General features: G+C 34.4%; 1 protein-coding gene and 2 long non-coding RNA genes across 14 annotated transcripts in view; 1 reads left to right on the forward strand and 2 right to left on the reverse strand.

Annotated features, from left to right (window-relative positions):
* Positions 1-24,827, reverse strand: LOC107650976 (uncharacterized). Its single transcript, XR_008916716.1, has 5 exons — positions 24,565-24,827; positions 23,901-24,039; positions 22,865-22,930; positions 825-1,030; positions 1-176 (listed from the first exon to the last, which is right to left on the reverse strand). It is a non-coding gene; the product is annotated as an uncharacterized LOC107650976 (long non-coding RNA).
* ARID1B (AT-rich interaction domain 1B) overlaps positions 1-25,708 on the forward strand; it is a 557,650-nt gene that overhangs the window by 263,356 nt on the left and 268,586 nt on the right. The window lies entirely within an intron of this gene.
* On the reverse strand, positions 13,306-14,724 carry LOC103095688 (uncharacterized). The gene is made up of 2 exons (XR_463112.3): positions 14,357-14,724; positions 13,306-13,586 (listed from the first exon to the last, which is right to left on the reverse strand). It is a non-coding gene; the product is annotated as an uncharacterized LOC103095688 (long non-coding RNA).

A 25,708-nucleotide genomic window follows, 5' to 3' on the forward strand; every position in this document is an offset into this window, starting at 1 on the left:
TTACTTTTCAAATGAATATTTCATAACAGTTATTTTTTCATTGAATATACACTTACATGCTTATTTTCTTCCGCATGTGGTAGACATTAGTGATCAGCAGCTTGATATTCAGTTGTTTCTTTCTCCTTTCTTCACCAGAGGTATTAAAGCTCTGGGTGGCAGCAGGGATCATGAATCTTTTTATTTAAAAAAAAAAAAAAGATTTGTTTAGTTGCAAAGTAATAGCTCAAGTAGTTGGGTGATATTTTCATAGGCCTTTAGCTTATTTGAAGTTTAGTTGTTGCTTGTCCTGAATATGCATGCAAAGTTGATTAGATTGTATTTCCATTTAGGTGTGTAAATTTTTTACACTGAATGGATATTTTTCACTCTTCATAGGAGTGCCTTTTAAAATTCAAAAGGGACTTTCTTTCCGAGTGCTTCTATCTCTGGGACTATACCCTTCTGATGTTTTCACCTCAACACTGCAGAAACCATCTTTAATACAGGGTGTGGTGTGTTTAAAAATTAACATTGACTCTTCTGTAGCTATTAATAAGTCATTTTTGTCCTACATAGTGCATTTAATGGAAAAGCAATGCATTTAAACTGAAATGAAACATATATTCGCATGAAACTGCTCTAGGAACTTCTTGACACTTCAGAGGTTTAGTTTACACTTAATTTCTTTAAAAACCAGTCTTATTACATAGACATTTCATTAATCATTTTGGAAATTTTTGAGATTTCCCACATGAGGGCTCTTTGCTTTTACATGTAATCTTGAAGCCTTGCTGAACATTTAGAGAATTAGCACATGCCCAGAATCCCTTATACTTTGTTACCTTTTTATTTCCCATTGATGTACGATTCCGGTAATGACACACAGGAGAGACAGATCCTTTGTGTACATGTGCACAGTGACCATAACATCTCAGATGATAGTTATTTTCTTTTGTTTTCAGTTAGTATAGTTAGATGTGAGTTATTTTCATCCAGCACCGGGTGTCAGTGTTTTATTAGATGTAGAAAACAAATTCTCTCACTTCGCCTGAAACAAACATTGAAAATTCAGAGGTGTGTCTACCTGAATGTTATATCAAGCTTCCCTAGTAGTTGAAAGTAGTTGAAGACATCATACTTACTGTTATTCTTAGGAATTACAATTTCAGTGTGTGATGAAGGAGGGGAAATAATCTTTTGCAGTACAAATACAGATAATTTTTAATGGACCTTTTTACTAGCTCCTTTAGCAACTTGATCTATTTCTTTTCCCTTTGTTCTTTCTCTTGGTTAATGTTGGCATTGTTGTGACTCTTTTTAATTGCCTCTAAGTTGATTGGAAATTTTATTTCTGGCCGCATTGAGCTAAAGATGCATATATATATATATATATATATATATATATATATATATATATATATATATATAATCTAGTCTTTATTGGAGTTCATACTCTATGTGCAAAGTCTTTCTTACCATGCATCAGATCTAAACTGGACCCATATATACTCAGAAAACATTTTATATTAAATATACATGTATTAAAATATGAGATGAGTTTCCTTTCCTGTTAATTTATGTTCCCAAGGAGGAACTAGCCCCCTTCTCACCACCTAAGCCCACCTGTTGGCAATGTGAGTGGTTTGCTGTAGCTGCACCTGCAGGTTCTAATCTCCTTGTCCTATTGTTCCTATTGATTTATTTGGGGGTGGGGAGAGATTAAGGACATTGAGTCAGGAGAATAGGGAATTAGAGAACACAGATCCTTAGAGCCAAGAGTATTCCCAGTGGGAAAAAGCAGGTACAATTTCTACTGCGCCAGATGGGAAAGGCTGCTGTAGTTGGACCCTTCAACGACTATAGCAATAGTCAAGGGCCATTTGTTCCTCTGTCCTGGTTGGAGAATTTGGGGATTTACCTTTGATAATACCACCTCCAGTATTACTATCCAAGCTTCTACCTTAAGTGATGGAGCAGGTGGACTTGGCCTTGCTGCCACTGTGGACATTTAGTCAATAGGAGAGGAGTCTGCTCAACTCTGTCACCCCTTCAGATATCTGACAGCAGTTGACACATTTTCCTCCTAGTATTCTGCTTTTCAGACTAAACATTCTCATTTTAGAAACCATTTCTCAAGAAATGTAGTTCAATTCAGTAAACATTCAGCAGACATTCTCAATACCAGGAACATGGTAGGTGGTCGTTTCTTGATAGTTGCATTTTCATTGACTGACGTGCAGGATTGAAAGGCAAAAAAGTTTCTAAAAATTCTGTGCTCTTTTGGTTTTACATTCCTTTGGATCATCTCTTGAATGTTTAGGGAAGAATAGGTTATCTCCTTTCCTTGAGTATTTGAGGAATAGAAATTAAATTTATTTTACACTAGGAATACTGGATGGAACTTGCAGAAAGGAACATTTCAGTGGTTATAAGGACCCCCTCTCCCCCAAAGATTCTGGCCCAAAGTGGGGCTACTTTAACCCAGATAATATTTTCTTTAATTATTAAGGTACTACTAAAATGAGTGTATTTTTTTTTAAACCTTGCCTTCTGGCTTAGAATCAATATTAAGTATTAATTCCAAGGCAAAGGAGTGATAAAGGCTAGGGAATTAGAATTAAGTGACTTGCCAAGGGTCACACATTTAAGAAGTGTCTGGGTCCTGATTTGAACCCAGGACCTTGTGTCTCTGGATCTGGCTCTCCATCCACTGAGTCACCTAACTGCTCATGGTAAATCTATTTTCGAGTGGACTCTCTGCTGAGGTATGAAATAGATTTAGATGGCCTTTGTCAAATGTCCACTTTAGAGCATGATAACTAGAATTGAACCCCACATTCAAGATGTGGTCTTATGAGGGTTATGTACAGTAAGATCAATAAAGCTTAAGTTTGCTTTTTAAAAAATTAAATAGTTGTATCACGTTGATGCCTTTTAGTTAGTTAAGTCTTTTTCCCCCCACATAAACCAAAATCATTCTCCTCCATTTGCAAGATTGCTTTTTTAGCTTAAGCTTTTTGTCTATTTATATTGTTTCTTCCTGCTATTTTTCTAAGTTTGCAAGATAATGTTAAATTATGATCCTGTCAATATTTATTCCTTATATCACTGCTTTGTGTCATCTGAAAGATCTTATAATCATTATCATGTTTTAATCCAAATCATAGGCCCAAAAATAAAATAAAAACCATCTATTGTACCAGGCACAACCAAAGACAGAATCCAGTACATCAGAGGCATGAAATTACCATCCAAATCAGCTGAAAATGTTCATGGAAAATGTTTAAAAGAATAAATAAAAATATAGTAAAACAAAGTGAATGTTCATTTGTGATTTTTCTAAGTTCAGTACGTGCTTTGTAGAGATCCATTTCTATTTGAGTTTCCTGCCACTGCTCTAGGTTGGTAATGAAGTCATTTATGACATTCCTAGAGTATGAGTGTGTCAGCTCCAAATCCACCTCTTAATACTATTAACTAGTCCACCATCCGTTATAATGGCAATAACAATAATAACTCACATTTATGTAGTTCTCTGAATTTTACAAAGTGATTTCTTCAAAGCAGTCTTCTGTGATAGGTAGTACAAACAAGCATTATAAACTCATCTTTTTAGAATAAGAAATAGGTTCAGCAATATTAAAGTGACTTAATTCTTGATTATTTAGCAAGCGGAAACTTTAGTTACTTTTGGGAACTGGATTTCTTAATGCCAAAAACACTTGGAGATTTTGTCAGATGTTTTTTCAAAAAATCAGGATGCTACTATGTCTTTGTTATTATGTTTTAATTTAGTGGGGAAAATTGCATTTTATAGGCCCTTATGGCAAAATATTTCTCATATACCTACATTTTCCATATTTAGATTGTTCTACATTCTTTATTTTCTTTTGCAAAGTGTATATGTATCATTAAGTTCAATTCTGCGGCCCCAAAGTAAACTCGTTATGACTAGCTGTTTTGTAAAAATATATGATATTGGGCAGCAGAGAGAAGGATTGAGATTGTAATGAAACATTGCAAATTTCCCACCACCTGAAAAATAGTAAATAGGTTCTATCTTATCAACAGCTGAAAACTTTTGAGTTTCAAACTACTTTCTTCAAACAAAGAAGGTCCTACTTTGTTTTTTAGAGGTAAATATTAAATCACTACAAAATAGAGCTGTTTTTATACAAAATTAAAATTTTCTCTTTTAGTCTCATGAAAACAAAACAATATAAAAGGTAAATTATAGAATAAATTAGGATATGTGTGTGTGTGTGTATGTGAGTGAGTACATGGCTATAAGAATTTCCTACAAAGTGTTCTTTAAATAAAGTATTTAAGATTGCATGTCGCTTAATGGTGAAGCAAAAGAATACAGAGTTTTAAATCTATTATGAGGAAACAACACTAATTGCAGATCAATTAGAAAAAATGATATATTCCAATTTTATTTCATTTTTGTCCTTGGACAAAATTTTAATTTAATTTGAAAAAATTTTATGCAACTTCCTTGGAATAAAGCATGAGGACTTTTCCTCCATTATTATATTATAAGCCCCTTGAGGGTAACGACCATTCTTTTTTTTTTTCCATCTTTGTAGCATCATATGCATCGTATAAATTTGTACTTAATGAAAATTTGTTGAACTTAATTTAAAGTGTTAACACTTTCCCAAACTTTACAAAAATAATAGCCATTAGTAGGGTAGCATTTATTACAAATATTCTTGTGTAGACAAATTTAGTCTATTCATATTCTTAAAATTTTTTTCTGTTCCAAATTCTTTCCTTCACTTCTTTCCTTACCCACTCAGTAGAATAAAAATGCAGTTTTACAAACAAAGTTTTGCAAAACATGCCTAGAATAGACACATTGCAATAAAAAAAAAGAAAGAAAAAAGACAAGAAAGAAAATACTCTTCGATTTAAACTCGGAATACATCACAGTTCTCTTTGAAAGTGTATAGCATTTTTTCATCCTGAGTCCTTCGGATTTGTCATGTATCATTGTATTGATCAGATTATCTATGTCTTTCATTGTTTATTATTGTTACAATATTGCTTTTACTGTTTTAGTTCTACCTTGTTTTGAATCAGTTCTGTTAGTCTTCCTGGGTTTTTCTGAAACTATTGTCTCTATCATTTTTTATATCACAGTTGTTTAGCCATTTTCCAACTGATGGGCATCCCATGGTTCCTGATTCTTTACCACCAGTAAAAGACCTGTTATAAATATTTTTCACATATAGGTCCTTTTCCTTCTTTTTAAAAAATCTCTACTACATAGTAGTAATGATGTTCCTGGATCAAAGGGTACGCACAATTTTGTAGCCCTTTGGATATACATAGTTCTAAATTGTCCTCTTGAATGGTTAGACAAGTTGAAAACTCCAACAGTGCTTTAGTGTTCCATTTTTTTCCCGCCTCCACTCTAGCATTTGTCATTTTTCTTTCTTGTTGCCTGATCTGATAGTTGTGAGGTGGTACCTCAGAGTTGTTTTAATTTGCATTTCTCTGATTTATCGCATTTTTAAAAATATGGCTGGCAATGGCATATTGATGGATTTGATTTTACCTTCTGAAAACTGCCTATTTATATATCCTTTGACTATTTCTGTTCCTATTCTTGGGAAACTAAGTAATTGCCAGCATGTGGACAGTGATTCTTTGCTACCACTTCCAAGTTCCTGGAGCTTCTAACCCCACATATTGCTACCCTTTTTTGCCTTCCCTCTTACCTGTTTCCCAATCTGCCTAACAACCCAGCACAAGCCTTTTATTCCTGAAATTAATGACTTGCTCTCCAGTAACTATTGTCTAGAATATGCCTCCTTTCCTCACCATGGAGAGGGAAATGTGAAGTGGAGAGAGGGGGAGGGAGAGAGGGAGTAGAGAGATCTATTGAGGAAAGTGGGGGGAAGGTTTAGAAAGATTTTCTTGATGTTCTCAATTAGAACTGGTTAGATTTCATAATTTGGTAATATCATGTGTTAAATAGGTTCATGAAGTCTGACCTGGGAACTCTATAACAGTGTTTTCATCTTAGAGAGTATTCAAAGTTATAATAACTAATTAGGTAAACTTTTAGAATGAAAAGTAGCTCCGGTTGGGACAGAGCAGCCTGGTCTAGAATCTACACACAATGAGGGCTTAGTACCTTTTATGTGGTGTCATTATCACTACTTTAGAGCCTATATCAATATATATTAAAATTACTGGCTTTAAAAAAATACACCGTATGACACAATTTGATTATGCCCTAGTCTAAATTAGAAATATATGTCATATACAGAGTGCTTTAAGCTCTTCAAAGCTGATGAAATACACTTGTTGCATTAGCTCAGTGAATTCAATGTACTACTGGTGTATACAAAAACTGGATCTTAGGCAAGGGAAGGTGTTATCTTTATAAGACTTGAAGGCAAGGGCAGGAATTGAACTCATCTTGCCTTGTCCAGTTCTCTTTTCATGCAGCTTCTTAACTAATTTTTATTGCTTTGCTTAAAATAATTTTAAAAAAATAGAACCCACTGAAGAAACCTACTAATGTCCTTTTCATTTAAAGGAAGCAGATATACAGGATTATATATTGAGAACTAGGAGGGACTTTAGGGTCCCTGTGGTTCCACTCATTCACTTAGTTGATGAGGAAACTGAGGCTGAATGAGAGACAGGGTACTTTTCCAAAGTCCTGTAGCTACTAATTAGTGCAGCTAGCATGCTTCCAAATTCAACAACCCTTTTCCTCTGATCATCTGTGAAAAGGCTTCTACTTTGACCTGGTATTCCATGAGGGTGCATCTTGCCACTCATTCTGGCCACACAGATCCTTAATTGTTTATTGGAGATGTGATTGTGTTCCCTGGCCATCAGAACCAACTAAGTGACCACTATGGATATGTAATCCTTGTCTTTGATTTCATTACCATTGTGATCCAAAGGAATCAGTCAGCCAGACACTGTCCCCCATTTTTTTTGCCACCATGTAGTTTTTCCAATAAATTAAAAGATATGTTATGAAATCTAGAATACTTTTCCCCAAATTACAGCCTTTGATACTGGGTGACTGGCTGACCTTAGGAAAGTCACTCTAACCTCTGTTTACTTCAATTACCTCTACTGGAAACTAGAAATAATACTAGCATCTACTTCCCAGGGTTGTGAGGTATAGATGAGATCATAAAATTCATAAGTCAGTTGGCACATTGCCGGGCACATAGTAGACACTATATAAACCCTGGCTATTCTTATTTTAAAATAGATATTCTCAAATGTGCTCTCTGGTCCTTATGGGCCTAGGATGTCTCATGGAATCTGGTAATACTAGACTATTGCATGGTCAGCAGCCCAGTGATGTTTCCTTTTCCCTGTGAGTTACTCCCTCCAGTGATGATTGTAAAGCATCCATGCCTGCCTGACCTATGCTACTCCTGTGTCCCTTGCTTCAGGGATGGGATCCCCACCCGGTCTACCAAAAGCCTTATTGAATTTCCCTTGTTACCTTACAGATACCTGGGAAAGACTGAGATTTTTCTCTATCATTCTTAGCTTTTCCTAATTAAATTATTTCATTTGAAGTCAGTTTTCTTACTCAGTACCTCAGTGGCCTCTAAAATACTTTCATCTGAACAGAAAATTAAGGAACATATTTCAACATGAAGTCCCAAATTTGCCTAGAAATTTTATTACAACTGAATAAATGCTGAAAAAAACTTGTATTTTTGTTATTGTTACATTGGAAAAAAGTTTGTTTTTCTTAGACTGAACTAAAGTGAAAGGCTTTTTAATATCATAAAGGAAAAAAGTAGGCCCTCCCTGGTAATTTGTAGGGAGTACATTGATTCTGGAAAGGATGTCTAGTGTGTGAGCTTCTTATGGGTCAGCAGTGTGTGTGATGTAGCAACTAAAGCAGTGAGCAGAATCTTAGTCTGCATTAATGGTAGAAGGGATAATCCTGCTGAACTCTGACCTAGTCACACCACATCTGGTATGTTTTGTACCTTTCTGAGTGCCATCTTTTACTGTGGAAACTGGACTAAGTGAACTATGGGGATGTTGAGAGGATTATAAACTATTTAGAAACTTTACCTTATGGGAGGAGGTTTAAAGAACTAGATGTGGTTTAGCTTGAAAAAAGAGGAGGCAAATTGGAAGTGTGATAATATGCATTAAATATAAATTTGCTGTGTAGAAGAGAGATTGGCTTTGTCTTGATTGGACCCTTAGGTTAAAACTAGACACAATGGATGGAAGTTACAAGGAAGCAATTTTTGGCACAACATAAAAATCTATGTCCTAATAATTAGAACTGTTCAAAAGTGGAATGGTTTGCCTTGGAGGTAGTGAGTTCCCCATTAGAGCAATTATTTCAGTGGTCTAGGTGGCTACTTGCCTAAGACAGTATTCCTGCTAAAGTACATATTTATGAGATGAAGTTGGAAATGCCTTTGACTCTGGACAATGCATACTTAGTCTGACTGTTCGTGGTCTCTTACAGAGCACTCCCACCCCTACCTCCCCCAACAAAATCACAGAAATTGTATTTATAATATGAACTTTAGAGGTGGAACCCCAGCAGCCCTGGAAGGCTAAGTGTAAAAGCATAAAGGATTATCTCCTCATAGCAGAGGTTTAAAACACTACTTCTTACCATCTTCACCTCCAAGAATTTTGAGAGTATTCATTGATAGAATAGAATGTGCTAGATTTAAGTTAACATTGGCTAGGTGGCACTCAAATTAGTAACTCTTGTCTATATCTGTCCATTTTAAAACACATTTATTAACTTTTCACTGATTATTTCTTGTTACATCAAAATTGAACAGCTGAGGAGTAAGACTGAGAGAATTCTATGGGCAATTGTAAATATCTACTGATTTTGATGTTCAGAGTTTGATGTATAATGAGATGGTTTGACCCAGGTACACTAGCACTGGCCATTTATTTGAACCTTTCACTGACTATTGGTGGTGGACATTGGAGTAACACAACAAAAAGGATAAGAGTAAAATGATCCTATAGAGAGGTACTTTATCAACCCATAAGAAAATAAGTAAATCTAGAATACCATTCTACTTCCAAAAAAGATGGCGTTTATATATTTTCAGATATGTCAAATGTCACCCACAAAAAAATCCCCCTTCAATACTTCACCTGCATTCTCAAAATCTTTTTCATTAGAGTGTAAGCGATTAATATCTTCCAATCTGGAACTGCATTAATTATGGGGCCAACAGTGGTCTGAGCAGCATTATGTCTCAATTCAGAAGGTATCATCTTGAGATTGCCTATCCTGCAACTTCCAGATAGATATGCCTATTTAAGATGCTGGAGAGACTGATCTTTATACCTATGAATGAAAAATGTGGATTTTTTTAAAAAAAATAGTGAAATATAAATTATTAAATTATTACTGATGAAGTAGAAATATGGTCTATTAAAAGGGAACCTGATGATCTAAAGGAACTTATCCAACCTGGTTACACTCATTGTGCTTGGATCGGATGAGTTATAATATGTTTTAGAACTTTTTGTGAGCTTAAGATTTATAAAATGATAGTAATATTAGTTAATGTTGCAGGGATATACTTGATCAAAATGAGATGCTGTAGTATGACCTTAATTTAATCCCTTCCCTTTACTAAATCATTAATAATATGAAATGAATGTGATTTTTAAAAGTCAAATAAGCATTATTACTCATTCATTATGAAATTTATGTACCATTCTTCCTTATACCCATTAAAATGAGCTTTTTTTCTATAAGTGAAAGTCATTACTACTTTTTCTGATTTTTAAACTAAAATTGATTATGTATTCTTTATTGCATATTATTTTAAAATCAAGTATCTTGCCTAGCACAAAAACTAGCTATTAATAAATATTAGTTAATTAATTGATTTTTATTTCCTTAAGGAAACAAAGAGACAAAGACATATTCTGACATATTCTTGTTAATGAAGGACATGAATTCTTACATTTTTGTTGTTGTTGTTATTATGAACTTTTTTCCCCAGTCTGTTGAAAACCTATAATGTTGGAATTTTTCCCATGGAAGCATGAAGGACTCCCATCCCTATATCTCTGTGCTTTTGTGTGTTGCCTTTCTAACATTCAGTTGTAAGATTATTGAGGGCAAGGGACCCCCACTCCCTTACTCTCCCACACCCCAATCCCTTAGCTTGGTATTTGGCACATAGTTGGCATAGGTGTGCCTTTAACTGTTCATTGAACTATTCCTAGTTTTAGGCTGTGAATACTGATTTTAAATTTGAGTAATAAAGAAAAGAGTGAGCTGTAGGTGGATGTTTTTAGAGTTTTTTCTAGCACTACAACTGTAGTATTTTCTAAAGTGTGTATACATGCCATGAATAGAAATTGAATTGTGTCTATGTAAATCAGTATGCTTAGGAAGACCATCTTCCTCCACATACATTTATTTGCCTTTTACTTCTAACGGAAAGTAGTTCTTATATCCTTAGGGAAGATTCCTGTTATAACCAGTATTGGGCTGTTCTTTAGTATAATAAAGATGATTTAAATTTGGTTTTCTGTTTTTATCTTCTGATTCTGCTTTATATTAAAAAAAAATAGAATGTGGTTTATTTCCTTTAGATCACTTCAAAACTAACCCATTTTCCTAGGTAAATTTCATCCCCTATTCAGTCATGCTGTCTCAGTAAACAAATAGTCCTGCAACATTATTTTAAACTCTATTCTTAGGCTTCTACTGACATATTTTACTCTAGCTGTGAATAAAGAAACTGAGAGAATACATTGTAATGTATGTGTTATGATTATGATGGTAAGGAGACTTCCTTCCCCTAAAATACTTCTTGCGTGTACTGATTAGTTTTGGCATAGCTTGAACAGAGTTCTCTGTATCTGAACAGCATTTCCTTATGGAACATTTTCCTACACTGTTTTGCGGGGCTAATTTAGATGTGATTTCCCAGAGGGCTTCTGACTTGCAAAATTATTTTGTTCATTCAGGGACTGACAATACTTAGAATTTTAGGAAAGAAAAGAGGGAATGTGGGGGTTCAAGACTTTGTAATGAGGTAGAAAGCATAATATGATTTTGCATTAAAGGTTTTATTCTGGATATATTTGAATTCCATATAAATTTTGTTTTTATAATCTGGATAAGGATCTTTAATACAAATAAGTTCAGATTGACTACAGTTCAGGTTTTTAAAAGATTTTAAATCTTCTGGGAGCTTTATCTTATAAACCCTGTAATAACAAAGCCATATGAGTTCTCAAATTATTATTCATATTCCTTAGTGTCTCACAAGGGGAGCATTATATACTCTTCTTTTTTGTAGAATGTCCTATTTTAAAACATATGTCATTGAGGTGATCAAGTAGTTTTCCTAGTAAATAGTCTTTATGATTAAGGTATGTAAAAAGTTAGTTTTGGGGGAAGAATGGAGGAAGCTGTTAGCTTTCAGGTTAAGAGTGAAGGGAATGATGTTTAAATTGGATTTTATTTCTATGAGACAAAGTGTAGTGTTATTTAGGAACCCAAATAAATTATAACCCAAAATATATTTCTTTTTCAATCTCTTTGTTGGAAGGTAGAAAAATAAGTTTACTGAAAATAAATAGCCAAGAAAAGCTTGTATGGGTATATTTAATCTTTTAATTGACTTCTTATTGAATAGTGACAGATTTGTTGAAACTCAGTACATATTTAGTTATATATGGCAGTGTTTAAAGACAAGAGCACCAATAGATGGAATATAATTGACAATAATAAGACTATATAGGTCTTTGGTGTCTATAGTTAGTCACATTGAAAAATTTCAAGACAGACAGATAGATGGGCATGTGTGTGCGTGCCCCCTCCCCCCGCCCCCCATCCCCTCAGAGTTTTTAAAAATTCCCTTTAATGTTTACTGGCTTTTATCAAAGAAACACAAAAGTTTTCTGTTGGCCATTTCTGCTGTGTCCATCCAGATAAAGCAAAATTTGATTTGTATCAAACCATATAAGGACCAAATACTCCATTCTGATGGGCTTTCATCCATTCCATCTGCAGCTTCACTCTGTAAGAGGTTTAGGTCAAGGTGGATTTGTTCTTGGTCAACACAAGACATTGCTTCCCTTTACTGTGGATCAGATCATCTTCATAAAGAGACAAGGAAAGCATGATAGGCCCTGGCTTTGTCTCCTTGTCCTAAGTAACTTTTGAACATTCTCTACTTGTTCTTCCAATTTCTATTTTGTCCCCTTTTCTTTCAAGAAGATTTTCTTTCAAGAAGATTTCATTTCAAGAGCAATCTTTATATGGATTGTAACTAATAGGATAGCTTCTCTCACCCTAATAACAGGATAATATCTGTATACCTCAATAAGAACCTTTTCTGCTTTTGAAGAATAGCTTTCTAAATATGTAATGACTGGTGGTGGGATAGTTAATAATGTCTTTGCTATTTTACTACAAAGTTTCTGAGAGACAGTGGGGTTTTTTATATTTTAGATTTTTATGGTCCCTAGTATTAAAAAGAACTGTTCTTTTGGAAAATTATTACTAAATTCTTGATAAATAGTATATTGTCACTTGCCAGAATGGCTAAATTTTAAATGTACTTTCTAAGGGAAAAATCCAAATGTTGGGTGAATTGTAGGTTAGCAAATATTTTTATTTTTTCCTAAAAAAATTTTAAGTAGACATTTGTCCTTTAAAAATTTGGAAACAAAATTTAAAAATAAAACTATGATATGCCAACTACCAAGCTTTATTGTTTTTCCAAAAACTAGTGTTTATTTAAGTTCCATGGAAAGAAGAGGTTTATTAGAGGTTACTTTTCCTTTCCTGAATATTTTGAGGAATTTCATTGCTTTATAGTAATAACTCATAAAATCATACACACTTTAATATTTGTGAAGTGCTTTACAAATATTATTTCATTTGATCCAATAACTCTGGTATAGGTGTTATTACAATCTTATAGAATAAGAAACTGAGACATATAGATATAATTGACTCACTCAAGGTCATATAAAGCAGTAGTGTCTGAAGTTAGATAGATACTATATATAAATTTGTTATTGTTGAGTATCTCTTCACTAACATATTCATATCCAAAGAACTAAAAATGTCAAAAACTACAAATTCATAATATTGAAGATAAATATTTGATAAAATTCTTGCATGTAAACTCATAGTACCTCTATATCTGTTAATTATTGTAACTTTTGTATAGAATCTCATAACCAGAGCATTTGGAGAAAAAATACTTTTGATATTGTAGTGATAAAAAAAAATCTAATTTTTTTTTAAGGAGGCTCTTTAAAAACTACTACATACTTCACTTCTGGTCATCCAAACAAAATCAAAGAAAGCATGATGTCTACTTTATTGGAAAACTGTCCCAACTCTCTCAGTGGACAGAATAGATCGTGAAGTTCTTTACACACACCCCACATATGCATTCCCAGACCAAGGGACAAAGCCAGCTCTTCAGACCTGATGGTCTTCCATTCCTCTTGATGAAAGTTTCTGTTCCTCTTGACTTGCCCGCTTTCTTGTGATAACTGAGCGACTTGGGCAGTAGGTTCGTTCTGCATTCTGTCTTTTTGCTGAAAACTCTTTTATGTGTTCTTACTTGCTATCAAGTAAAAGAGAGGTTTTTGTGCCATAGTACTTGTTAATCGAGTCTGAAAAAAATCTCTGGACCCTGATTTTGGGATCAGGAGATTCCTGACCTAGAACATTCTTATATTCATTGGTTCAATACATATTTGAATTTCTACTGTGAGAAGAACTAAGGAAGAAGTTATGAGTTCTCTGCTTGATCTCTTGATTTAGCATGAAATAGATGATTATTTAGAGGTCTATTTGTCTTGCTTTATTTTTTAAAAAATGCTTAATTTATGAATATAAATATTCTTTGTGGGTCCTACTTCTGAGGGGTGGTGTTTACTGGAAGCTTTTCATGTATTAAATGTATCCAATATTGTTTTTTTCATTGCTTAAATAATCACTTGAAATAATAGATTTAAACAAAACCAGTATATAATAATACTAAATGGGAATGGGAGAAAAACCCAAAATTTAACATTATCACAAAAAAAAATTATAACTAGCATTATAATGTTCGCTATTCACTCAGAGTTGAGAAAATGGAGGTGTTTTGGAGAATTTTAGAGGAATCTAGATGTGAAAGTTGCTTATCCTGTCAGATTCATTTAATATGCAGGTTAGTATGGGCTTCTCTTCCCCCACCCCACCACCTCTTTATTTTTAAATTTTTTACTAAAAGTGATGATTCTTTGTAGTGAGTAGATAAGTAGAGCACTTATTAGCAGTTCTTAGATGCTAAGGTATTGAACTAAGAGCTAGGAATACAAATGCAATTTTAAAAAATGCATTTTCTACCTTCAAGGTGTTTCTATTTGATGAGGCGACAGACTTCAAAACTGGAAATGTCTATTATGCTAGGAGCAGAGCCAGCAAACAGTGGGGCCTGGGTGCTCAGTTCTCAGGAATGTGTGATTCAGGGGGCCTCAGCAGTGTAGAGGAATCTTCTGGGCATGAAGTCTGTGGGCCCTGTGATAGAGTTAGGGCAGGGAGAGAAACGGTGTGAAGGAAGAAGGCCTAGAAGGTTAGGCTTCAGCATAGTAGAGCTATGGCCTTGGATTTGGAAAGGTCTGGATTTAAATCCTGCTTCAGACAGTTAGCTGCGCGATCCTGCCTCAATTCCCAAGCTCATGTGTTGCCTCCTCCATAGGGATGATGATGATAGCACCCACTTCATAGTACTATTATTCAGATAAAATGAGATGTCATAGGTAAAATGCTCCACACACCATAAAAGGGCATGAAAAATCCTTTTGGGGAAAACAAACATTAGCAGTAAAATTTTTTAAATGATCATAGACCTGAAAGGGTGAAAAATAACAAATGAGGTAAAAATTTTGAGAGGAATTGAGTAGGAACTAAATACTATTTAGGGAAGGATAAATGAAAGAAAAGGAAAATCCTGAAAGAATCCCAGAAGATAGAGCTCTAGGCAATATGAAGCTGAAATACAAAACTTGAAAAGAAGTTACTAGTAAAATAGACAGTTTGTCATCACTAGGTATTTGAGGGTCAGGATTATTTTTTAATTCTCTGTGTAATTTGTAAAATGCATTTCTTTAGTGTATTCACAAAGTTTTAGAATTTCTAAAGCACTTAGAAATTCCAGTGATTCTAACCTTTTTCATGTGCCCCTTTAGAAATTTGATATAATGTCTCCTGCTTTGAGACATAATTACCAAAAATTCTTGAATTCAGGTTGATAGTTCATGTACAGAGTTTTAAGGAGGAGGCTTTTAATACAAGGAAAAGTATTTATATTTGAAAGACAAAAAGATCTGAAATAAGTAAAAGTAAATCTTTAAATTGTAATTGTGAGGCTATCTGCTTCTGTTTTATTGACACATGTTTCAACATGGGTCGTAATGGACTGCTTGCCATTTAACTGACATTAGCAGCCTTGGTTAACTTATGCCTCTGTATAATTGCTCCAGCTTGTTTATTTTATGTTAACTTCTTTTTACTATTTAGCTCTCTGAAATACTAAAAGTTTGTTGTTTCAGAGACATAAATATCCAGTATGTCCTTGAACTCTTTTCTAATATTAAAATGTTTACATATATATTGAGTGTAATTTTGTCTACTTTAAATAGGGGTTTTCTTGATACTAACCATTTGCACTTCCCAGTCTTCAAAGCTTCCTAGAGGCCACTTGAATCTGTTTAACCTATTGGAAAGTTCCTTGTCAATGGATTTGCAGTTCTTAATTATTTTCTCTTAAAAATTTTTTTCTTTTTTTACAATAACAAAAAGCCCAAAAGTACTCATAGTAACAAAAAAGTTCTTGCTTGACCTTTTGGAATAAGTACTTTCTTAATCGGGGTGTTAAAGCCACCTAATTTTTATACGTTCCTGGTAGCTTTTAAATATGACATTATGCTTTATTTTATTTTATAAGAAACTGAGGAAAATGTATTGGGATTGCCCTCTCTTGCCCTATAAGGTACATGTTTGCATGGGACTGTGGCATACCCCTCTTGACTCTCTCTTTTCCAGGTGATTTTGTAGAGCTTTCAGTGTATGTGAGATGTCCAACTTTTACTTCAGTTTTCCTTTCTTAAGGCCAAGCTATTTTCATTGTCTCCTTTTGAAATGAATGATGTTGTAAATTGTATCTTTTTTAGAGGAGCAGGTTGGTATCATGGGAACAGGTCTGCACTTGAGGCGATGTGTCCTGTCCCTGATACCTAAAACTCTTCGACTTTTATCTCTCTGAGACTCAGTTTCCTCTTCTGTAACATGGAGTGTGGGTAAATACTATCCAGGGTCAATTAGTGACCAGAAAATAGAGCCAGGTGTCAGGAAGACTCCCCATAATGAGTTAAAATGTGACCTTACTAGCTATGGAAACCTGGACAAGTCACTTAACACTGCTTGCCTTAGTTTCTTCATTTGTAAAACGTGCTGGAGGAGGAATTGGCAAGCTATCTTTGTCAAGAAACCCCCAGTAGGGTCACAAAGTATCAGACACAACTGGAAAAAGGGCTAAACAAACAAAATAATACCCAGATGAGGTGCTTCACAGAGTTGTTAGAATCTTTTTTCCCTTCACTATTTAAATGTATTTAGATAATTCAGCTCCAGCATTGCCTTTCCTAAATAAAAGAACTTTGGAAGAAGGTGTAATATCAAAAGCTGAGTAAGCATCACACACTTTTGGCAAACAAAAAAAGCATGGGATTTCTTGTTGTTGTTTGGTTTTGGAGGGAAGTGGCAAAGATGTTATTGCTGTGATGTGTTACTCGAAATCTATAAGGGATAGGAAGGATTTTTGAAAACTTCCAGCTACATGATTGTGGGACTTGATTTCTTAGGTTTATTTCAGCAGCATTCCATGTCCTTGGTTTGTGAACACTGAAGAGGAGTAGGAGATGGCTAGGAGTCAGTATGGATTCCTTGAGAGCAAGCCTTGCCCATTTTTAATCTCATTTCCTTTTTGGATTTTTCTCTTGGAATGATGTTTGAAGAATGTTTGGACTCATACCTCAATTTCCACAAGGCATTTAATAACAGTTTTATATACTTATGCTCATGTACTACATGGAATGATATGGACCAGAGAAGCTTCGGTTTGGATTTAAAGACTTAATAAATTCGGGTACATTTCTTCTGGAGGTCCACATAGACTTTCCCCCTTAGTCATGTACTGTTGATATCTAACCATCATAAAATTTGTAGATTAAGCCAAAAGGAGAGGCAGATTTAATGCATTGGATGACAGAATTGGCATCCCACAAGATATCAGCAGAATGGAGCTAATAAGTGGCCATTTAATAGAATTAAATGTCAAGTTCTTTACTTGGTTCAAAAATATTAACTATGCAGATGGAGTGGTAAGAAAGCAGGTCATATGAACACAGGGGTTCTAAAATTCTATAATCAGTTGTCTTATGATGCAGAAACTCGGAAAATGAAAGCCATTTTAGCCTTAGCCTGGGTTAATAAAAAATACAGGGTGTCCCAAGAGTCTTAGAGCAGTTTTCAGCTTTTATAAAGGAGTAGTTTGAGTTTAAAGCTATACTACTAGAAAAACAATAATTAATATTGAAATAAATGTGCCATATAACTATGTACCATATAACCATGTAACTATCCTTAAATAATAATCTCTGCCTTTGCAGTATCCCTAGCCTATACAAATTAAACAAAAATAAAGAAGGGAAGGAAAAATAAAGTCCTTAATTCTTACGAAACAAATTCCCACTATGTTAAAAATGTATCTCTATGCATTTAGAAACATCTCCCCCACCCCAATGCCCCCTCAGGATCTTTGAGGCACATTTCATTTTTATTCTTTGGGACATGGGATTCGTCACTGTGCTGATCAGAATTCTAAAGTCTTTCAAAGTCAACACCATGCTGAACCTGGTGTCAGGAAGACCAGAATTCAAATTGAGCCTCCTACACTTCCTAGGTGTGTGACCTTGGGTGAGACACTTAAACTCTGTTGGCCTCAGTTTCCTTATCTTTATATAATATAGAGGTAATCCCATTAGCCTTCCAGTGTTTTGAGAATAAAATGATAAAATTCTGGGTTTTAAAATGTTATATATATATATATAGAGAGAGAGAGAGAGAGAGAGAGAGAGAGAGATAGATATAGATATAGATAGATATAGATATATAAATAAAATGTGTGTGTGTGTATATATGTATATACACACATACACATATATTTAGAATCTCTAAAGAGTACTTCCCTAACTCGGGAACATTATGCAAATGTTAGTTATTATTAGTGTAATAATATTTGTCATTATATACATTTTTTTTCTATTCCTCCTCCCTTTGCTCTGTATAAGTTCATAGAGGTAAAAAGTTCCTCTGAAACTTCCCATTTCATTTTTTCTGACTGTACAATGATCTTCCATAATCTTTATATGCCACAATTTGTTTGGCTATTTCCCAGTAAGCAAATACTATGTCTGTTTACAGTTTTTGATTAACCAAATAAGAGCTCCCACTACCATTTCCTAAATTACGCTGCCCCCCAACCCTGTCTGTCCTCCTATTTTTGGAGTCTCCAGCACTAATCATAATGCCCAGTACATCACAGACACTTTATAATTGCTTGCCCTTTACTTTCATTTCTACTTGTTTCTCTCCTAGATCTATCCTACAGTTGTCATTCCAGTAAGCCAGTGCTCCAAATCCTACATTTCTAATTCTCTTGTTGCTGACCCTTACTCTCTTTCTTTCTATTCTCAGTTCCTTCCTTCTTCATCTTTGCCCTATATCCCCTTTCCTCCATCTCCCTCTTTTATTTTTCCCCTGATCTGCTTTTTTATTTTGTCCTGTCTTCCTTTTTGACATATTTTGCCTTATCCTGCCTGTCCTTTGTCCTTCTCCTTCCTCCATCTCCTGCCTTCCTCCCTTTATTTCATTCATTTTATTTTTTTGCACTCTCCACTTCTGTCCCTTCCTCTATCTTCTTTTCACCCTTTTATTCCCTGCCACTCTCTCTTGGATGACCTTTCCTGTTCTCTATTTCCTCCCTTATATTTTCTTACTAAATTCCTTTTTTAAACTCTTATCTATCATCAATAACTTGGTATAGTAATGTCAAATTTCAAGTCATTGGTTCAGAACTCACATTCATCCCAGCTCTCTTACTTATTAAAACATTGTGGCCTTGGTCTATTCATTTAATCCCCATGCCTTGGTTATCTCGCCTGTAAAATGAGGGTGTTTCAGTAAATGACTTAATGCTCTTTTTTCACCTTTGATTGATTTTGATCCTATGAACCAGGGAAGTTTAATATGGAGAAAAAAAAGATTTTGGTAGATCAGTGTGAGTCACAAGAAACCAAGTGATCCTCAAATACTTAAAGGTCACCTAGAAATTAGATTTTTTTGTTTCGTTTTTCTGTTCCCATCAGGAAAATCTGGTAGTAGTAAGTTGGAGGTTAGACAGATAACAGTTTGGGGTTAAAAATAAAAACTATCCAAAGCTGCAGAAGGTCCTAACTAAATCATAGAATCATAGAATTTGAGAGAAGGAGAATGGGAAACAAGTACATTATAACATCATTTGGTTGGGTTTTTACAAGTATTTTCTCAATTGGTCCTCCCAGCAACTCTGCAGCATGGGTTTTTTCCCTCATTTTACTGTTGAGGAAATTGAGGTAAACAGAGGCTATGTGACTTGCCCAGAGCCCTTCAACTAGTAAAAAAATAGCTGACTTTAGATGTGAACTCAGGATTTCTCATCTCCAGGCCCAGTGTTCCTTCCACTGTCCACCTAGTGAGTAGTTGCCTAGGTTTTGAGAATTCAATTAGACCCCAATAGCTTTTAGGTCCAACCCAATACAGGAGTGTAATCTCCTCTATGACATAATGGGGAAGAAAGCATCCATTTCCTGAATTGCATATCTGGATAACCAGTCTGAATAATTGAACAGACAAATGCTATAGAAGGGAATTATTTTGACAGGAGTTGAATTTCATGACTTCTGAGACCCTTTCCCACTCTCAATTTATGATTCTGTTATCTAGAAGTTCCCTGGTTATTATAACAACAGAACATCAAAGTGTGCGTATATGATGATGTGCTGTCTGTGGATTAATTTTTTTCTCATACTAGTTTTTGTTTATTAGTCTCTTCTGCACAGACTTCATACCATTACAACATGCTTTTCCAGCCAAAATGTATATCCTAAAATCTTTCTAAAAATTATTAAGCCAATAATATTTCATTATAAAGATTATAACAAAATCAGGAGAATAATCTTTTGGGTTATTCAATAAATCAATGTGACCTGCATTTAAGAAAGTGGTATCACACTTAATTCTATTTTTGGCATCTCAAGAATATTGTATTTGAAAATTTATTAGCCAAATTAGAAAATGCTAGATATAAAAGTTTCATAGTATAGGAATATTTTCTTGTGAATTTACTGTTCTTTTTCCTTGGTCACTGTTTTAGCTAATTTGGTTCCAGTGATTAAAAAGTTATCGACATTTGCCCTGTTCTGCCTTACCTTCTGTCTAGTTTTCCAAGAATTGCCTAAATTTATACTAATTTTTAGAAAAAAACCTAACCGTAATCAAGAATACTGCTTTTATTATATATATATATATACTTTTAAATGACAAGGTTTTTTTACATTCTAAATCATAAACCATTGTTTTTTACCTTTTGTTTCTAATTATTCTTTGTAGTTATTAATCCTAATATTATGTCAGGTAATTTTGGTCTTGGATTGGAACAGTGAAAAACATAATTGACTTGTTACTTCTCCATGTTTCACAAGGGAGGAGCAAATAATCATCCAACTGTTGATGCCTTGTTGCTTAGGAATTTGCTTCCTAAATGCCAAGAGCCACATTGGTTGCCACTGCATGGCCAGAACTCACCAGCTCAATTTCCCTCCAGTGCTTACCCTGTAGGAAAGCCTGAAGGTGTAACTCAAGTCTCTTTACATCTTCCTCTCTTTTTGATCTCCTTTCTGCCTATCTCCCAATCACTAGCCCAAATAGTAGTCTCAGTTGTCTACCTCTGAGGTTTGCTTTTCAGGAGGAAATTAACATAGGACAGTTACAAAATAGATGAAAATTTCGGTGTCCTTGGAACATTCCTAGAGTTTGGGTTGGAGATGAGTTCTATGTTGACTTTATTCTCTGTTCCACACATGCTTTGATTCATTGATTGATCCCTACCCCCCCCCCCCCCCCAATCATATTGGAGGGGAAACCATATCTAATTTCAATAGTTGCCTGTTTCAGATAATAGGAAAAGAATCTTATAAAATAGGTATTTGCCAAAGAAATTTAAAGCAAAATTCACTTATTTACAGGTCATTAAATACTTTATACAGAGGCTAGATATTGGCAGATAGAGAGATAGGAGCCAATGCCATTTGAAAATCAGTCAGAAGAGAAACGTGATTTCATTTACAAAATCTTATTTGTACATATGCAATGTTAACAACAAAAGTTAAACTCAAGTGAGGAACAGTGGTTGTTATGTGTATTGTTCTATCATCTTTGACAAATGACAGTTGGTTTAAAAGCTGTCAGTGATGCCAAAGCAGAATCAGATATTATTCTGTTGTTGTTTCAGCTACTGGCCATTTATCTCCTACTTTGAATTAAAGTACCACAACCTCTGTCTTTTCCAAGAAATGAATTCTGGCTTTAATAAATAGTTTATTAATGTTATAACAAATTCTCTTACTTGCCCCCCTCCCCCCCCAAGTATATAAATATCAACTTGGGAGCTTAGAAATTTGTCTTGTACCTGAATATAACAAAACTCATTTATTTCTGTTTTGTTCAATGGTCAATGTTTGCCAACGTCTTTTTAGTACTTTAAAAAATTTGTTGAATACATGATAAGGAGGAAGATTTCATAATTTAATGGTATTTCCTTTTGCATTTGAAAGTTGTGTTTAATGTGGCTTTCTCAATTGAATATGATTCAGTGTCCATGTTAGCCAGATAATCACTATATTTATATTGTGCTTTGAGCTTTATAAAACAATTTCTATCCTATGTTATGCTTAAAATTACACAGTGAATATATGCCATCTGGTTAATGAGTCAGTAGAATATAAGCTACTTTAGGCCTTAGACTATTTCATATGATCATTGTACCCCTACCATGTCTTGTCCTTAGAAGCTGCTAAAATGTATCTTGAGTTGAATTGAGCCTGGGATGCTTTCTTGGTCATATATCTATCTAGCTATGGGATACAGTCTCCTTCTGTCTGCAGGTGATGCTTCTCTTCTATTTTCTGTTTTCTACTCTTTGTTAAGCCGAATGGAATTTATTGTGTATTTTATTTTTTAACAACCTTACCTTATGTCTTCAATTAATACTTTCTGAAGCAGAAGAGCTACTGTAAAGCTATAGGGGCTAAATGACTTACCCAGAGTCACACAGCTAAGAAGTTTCTGAGGCTACATCTTTAAGGCCTCCCATTTCTAGGCTTGGTGCTCTATCCATTGAATCACCTTGTTGCCCCCTTATTATATATTTTAAATTAATTCTTTATTCTTATTGCTATGTAGATGTAAGAGTGTTCCTTTATCATTGCAATTTTTGGAAACTTCCACGCTGTTACACAAAAGTGCCGTCTAAGGATAGGGTATCATCAAGGTCTCCACAAAAAGTTATTTATCCAGTTCTCTCATTTTTGCTGCCCACTAAGAATCTATGTTTCTACTGTACTTCATGCCCCCCAGATGCTTTTTATTGATGTCGAGAGAGCCAAGAGAAAACCATTGGGTTTTCTCCTAATGGTCATGTCTTAGAAGTTGCAATCTCCAGAAATATATCACGTGTACACCCAGGGCTTCTCTTACCTTAAAGGGGTCTTTACAGCCATTTGGTCAGACTACAATGGTGTGGTGCATGTTTATTCTTCAGGGCTGAAAAGGTAATGAACAGCATGTTGAACACTTTCGCTGCATTGTTACAATCCAGTCACTCCATAAATGGAAGAAAACCTAGAAGGTAAAGTCCTTCTCTTTTGGACAATTTATCCCTGTATAAATTCTGTGCATGTCAATTTCTTTCCAGCTTTTTTTTTTTTAAAGTACACAATAGTGCAGTTTTAAGCAATTAAAGCCAAATCCCGCACTCATACTTTTGGAACACTTGATAGGTACCAATTCACTCTTTACAGAATTTCATTATGCCTCTCCCATATTATGTGACATATTCATAGTTACCAGCTTATTTTATCCCCCACCAAGTTATTGTGATCTCATCTATGTTTTAGTATATATTTCTTTCATATAGAGATTACATTTTATTTTAGTTGATTCATTGTCCAAAATCACTTCTTCTGGTGGATCATAGCTCAGAGACAAGGTATTCATTAAAACATGAGACTAAATTATTTTTAATTCACTAGGGAATTGGTCTGTTTTTGTCACAAGGCAGAGAGAAGTGTAATAGGGGAAAATGTGTACATCTTGCACTTTTCTCTTTTTAAGTATATTTGAAGGAAATTTGAGGAAGTTCTACTTCCTGTCAAGAATTCCAAATTTCCTGTGTTTACAAATATAAAATAAAAACTTATGTTAATCAAAATGACCTAATCCCCTTAGAAACTGTCTTACATGCATACTTTTTTATGCACTGACTGTTTTAAATATTTTTAAAGAATCCCTTGGTATTGGTGATTATTAAAATGAATGATATGGTAGATGCCTTAGTTGATTCACAAACAAAATATTTTTTTCAGGCATTGGCAGGAATCAATGGCAGCAATTCAATTTATCTGAGTCTATTACCTGTCGCAAACATTTTTACCTCAACCGTGAAACTTAAAGTATATAAAGCATAGTTTTCCTCCCCAAAAGGCAACATGAGCACAAGTTTTGCTGTACTCACATATAGATTATTTTGATGAATTCTTCCAATTCTGTTACTTTTTTTTTCCCCACAGTGATTTAGATGTGTGTGTATAGCAGCCTTCACATGGAAATTTTCGGCTGGTTGGCAGCCTATTCTAATTCTTTCTAAATTTTGCCTACATTGTTGAAAGAAAAAAGAAATATTATGGAAAAGTATTCATCTTTAGCAAGTCTTTTTTTATACAGCAATAAATATTTGTAGTTCATCTTACCTTGATAAAAATTCTTTATCAAATAATCTTTATCTTTTTCTTCCTAACCTTTGCATTTAATAATAATTATTCATTTTTTAATTTGTGCTATGTTATATTTATTACCTCACAAAAAGGGCTATTATTGCAAGGGATAATTTAAACTAAAGAATATTCACAAAATGATGGAAAACAGGTTTTTCACTTTACAAAATAAAAGATGATATTTCTGAGAATTTGGTTCTAAGTAAAAGCTTTGTTCTCTGATTGAGATGGAGGGAAAAAGAGACAGAGACCCAGAAAGTTAGAGAGAGAAGATTGGGATGGATGGTTGGGGGGGAGGGCAGATATCGAGAAAGATTTGTGTGTTCTCCTTAGAGTGTATTCTGTGTCTGACTCCTTGTCAGAGAAGCCCAGTGAACAGAAGGCTAGCACCAGGCCCTTGCTTACTGTAGCAGGAGGCTTTCAGAATGGGCTCCCATCTGTTAGGTCTGTGTACTGATAAAGCTTGCAACAGCTGGCTTGGCTCTCATTTAATCCATTCATTCCATCTACAGATCAGAAGGTGGCCTGTTTCTGCTCAGAGGCCATTGGACCTTGGAGACTTGCCTTAGCCCTATAGCGTTCCCATTAGTCCTACAAGCAAGTATAATGATACGGCAGAAGGGTTAGCAACCTGAGTAAAGGGGTAGAGTGAGATGACAGTTATAAGAAAGTATTGTGTGGAACACCAGTGAAGCATCCTCCTTACCACTTTTGTTTTGAAGCTACCTATTTTTAACTTGAGATTTTAGCTGTGATTAAGACAGCATTAATTATTCTATTGATTTAAAAAAAATCTTAAATAATTTGTCTCGATTCTATTGCTCCTTGAATGGAATAGATTGTATATCTTTTGTATTTAGCCTGTGTGAGTCACAGAAGGCATTAAAGATGTAGTGAGACCTAGTCACCAGGGAATATTCTTACTGAGACAAAGCCTCTTTCTATAAGAAAGTGTTTCAGGCACTTAGGAAATATTCTGAATTGTACCCAATGCAGAATTAAATCCAACAAGTAAGTAGTTATTTCTATAAGAAATTTTGCATGGTGGTTATCCCTGTATGTCTACTAACTTTGGTAGCATATAAACTTCGTGTTTGTAGAGAGAATTTGACTTCATCACTTAGACATGTATGCCTCTCTCATTATTGGTTAAAAAGCATCTTCTAAAATACTCATTCGAATATCTGAATTTGTAGTCTCCAGTCTTTGAAATCATAGTATATGCATAAAGTAATGAAGCTACTTAGAAAGAACTGCCTTAAATTGACTAAAATTGATATGCAGAAATTTAATTAACAAAGATATAACATGCTGTTCTTTCAGCCTTTCTGTTGACTGGTGACATCAATTTTTATACATGTAAACTGTCAAAAGAGGAAAGAATTTAATATTTGGATTGATAGTAAGTCCCAGAAAGAGAACTATATTGAAAATTATGTTTCATAGCACAATAGTAAAATTATCCTACTTAATTCCAAATCGTGTGTAATTTTTTATTTCTAAATTTAAAATAGACAATAGCTTCTCATCTTGCTAGTATTTGTAAGTC

This window comes from Monodelphis domestica, chromosome 2 (assembly GCF_027887165.1).
Source record: "Monodelphis domestica isolate mMonDom1 chromosome 2, mMonDom1.pri, whole genome shotgun sequence".
Taxonomy (NCBI): domain Eukaryota; kingdom Metazoa; phylum Chordata; class Mammalia; order Didelphimorphia; family Didelphidae; genus Monodelphis; species Monodelphis domestica.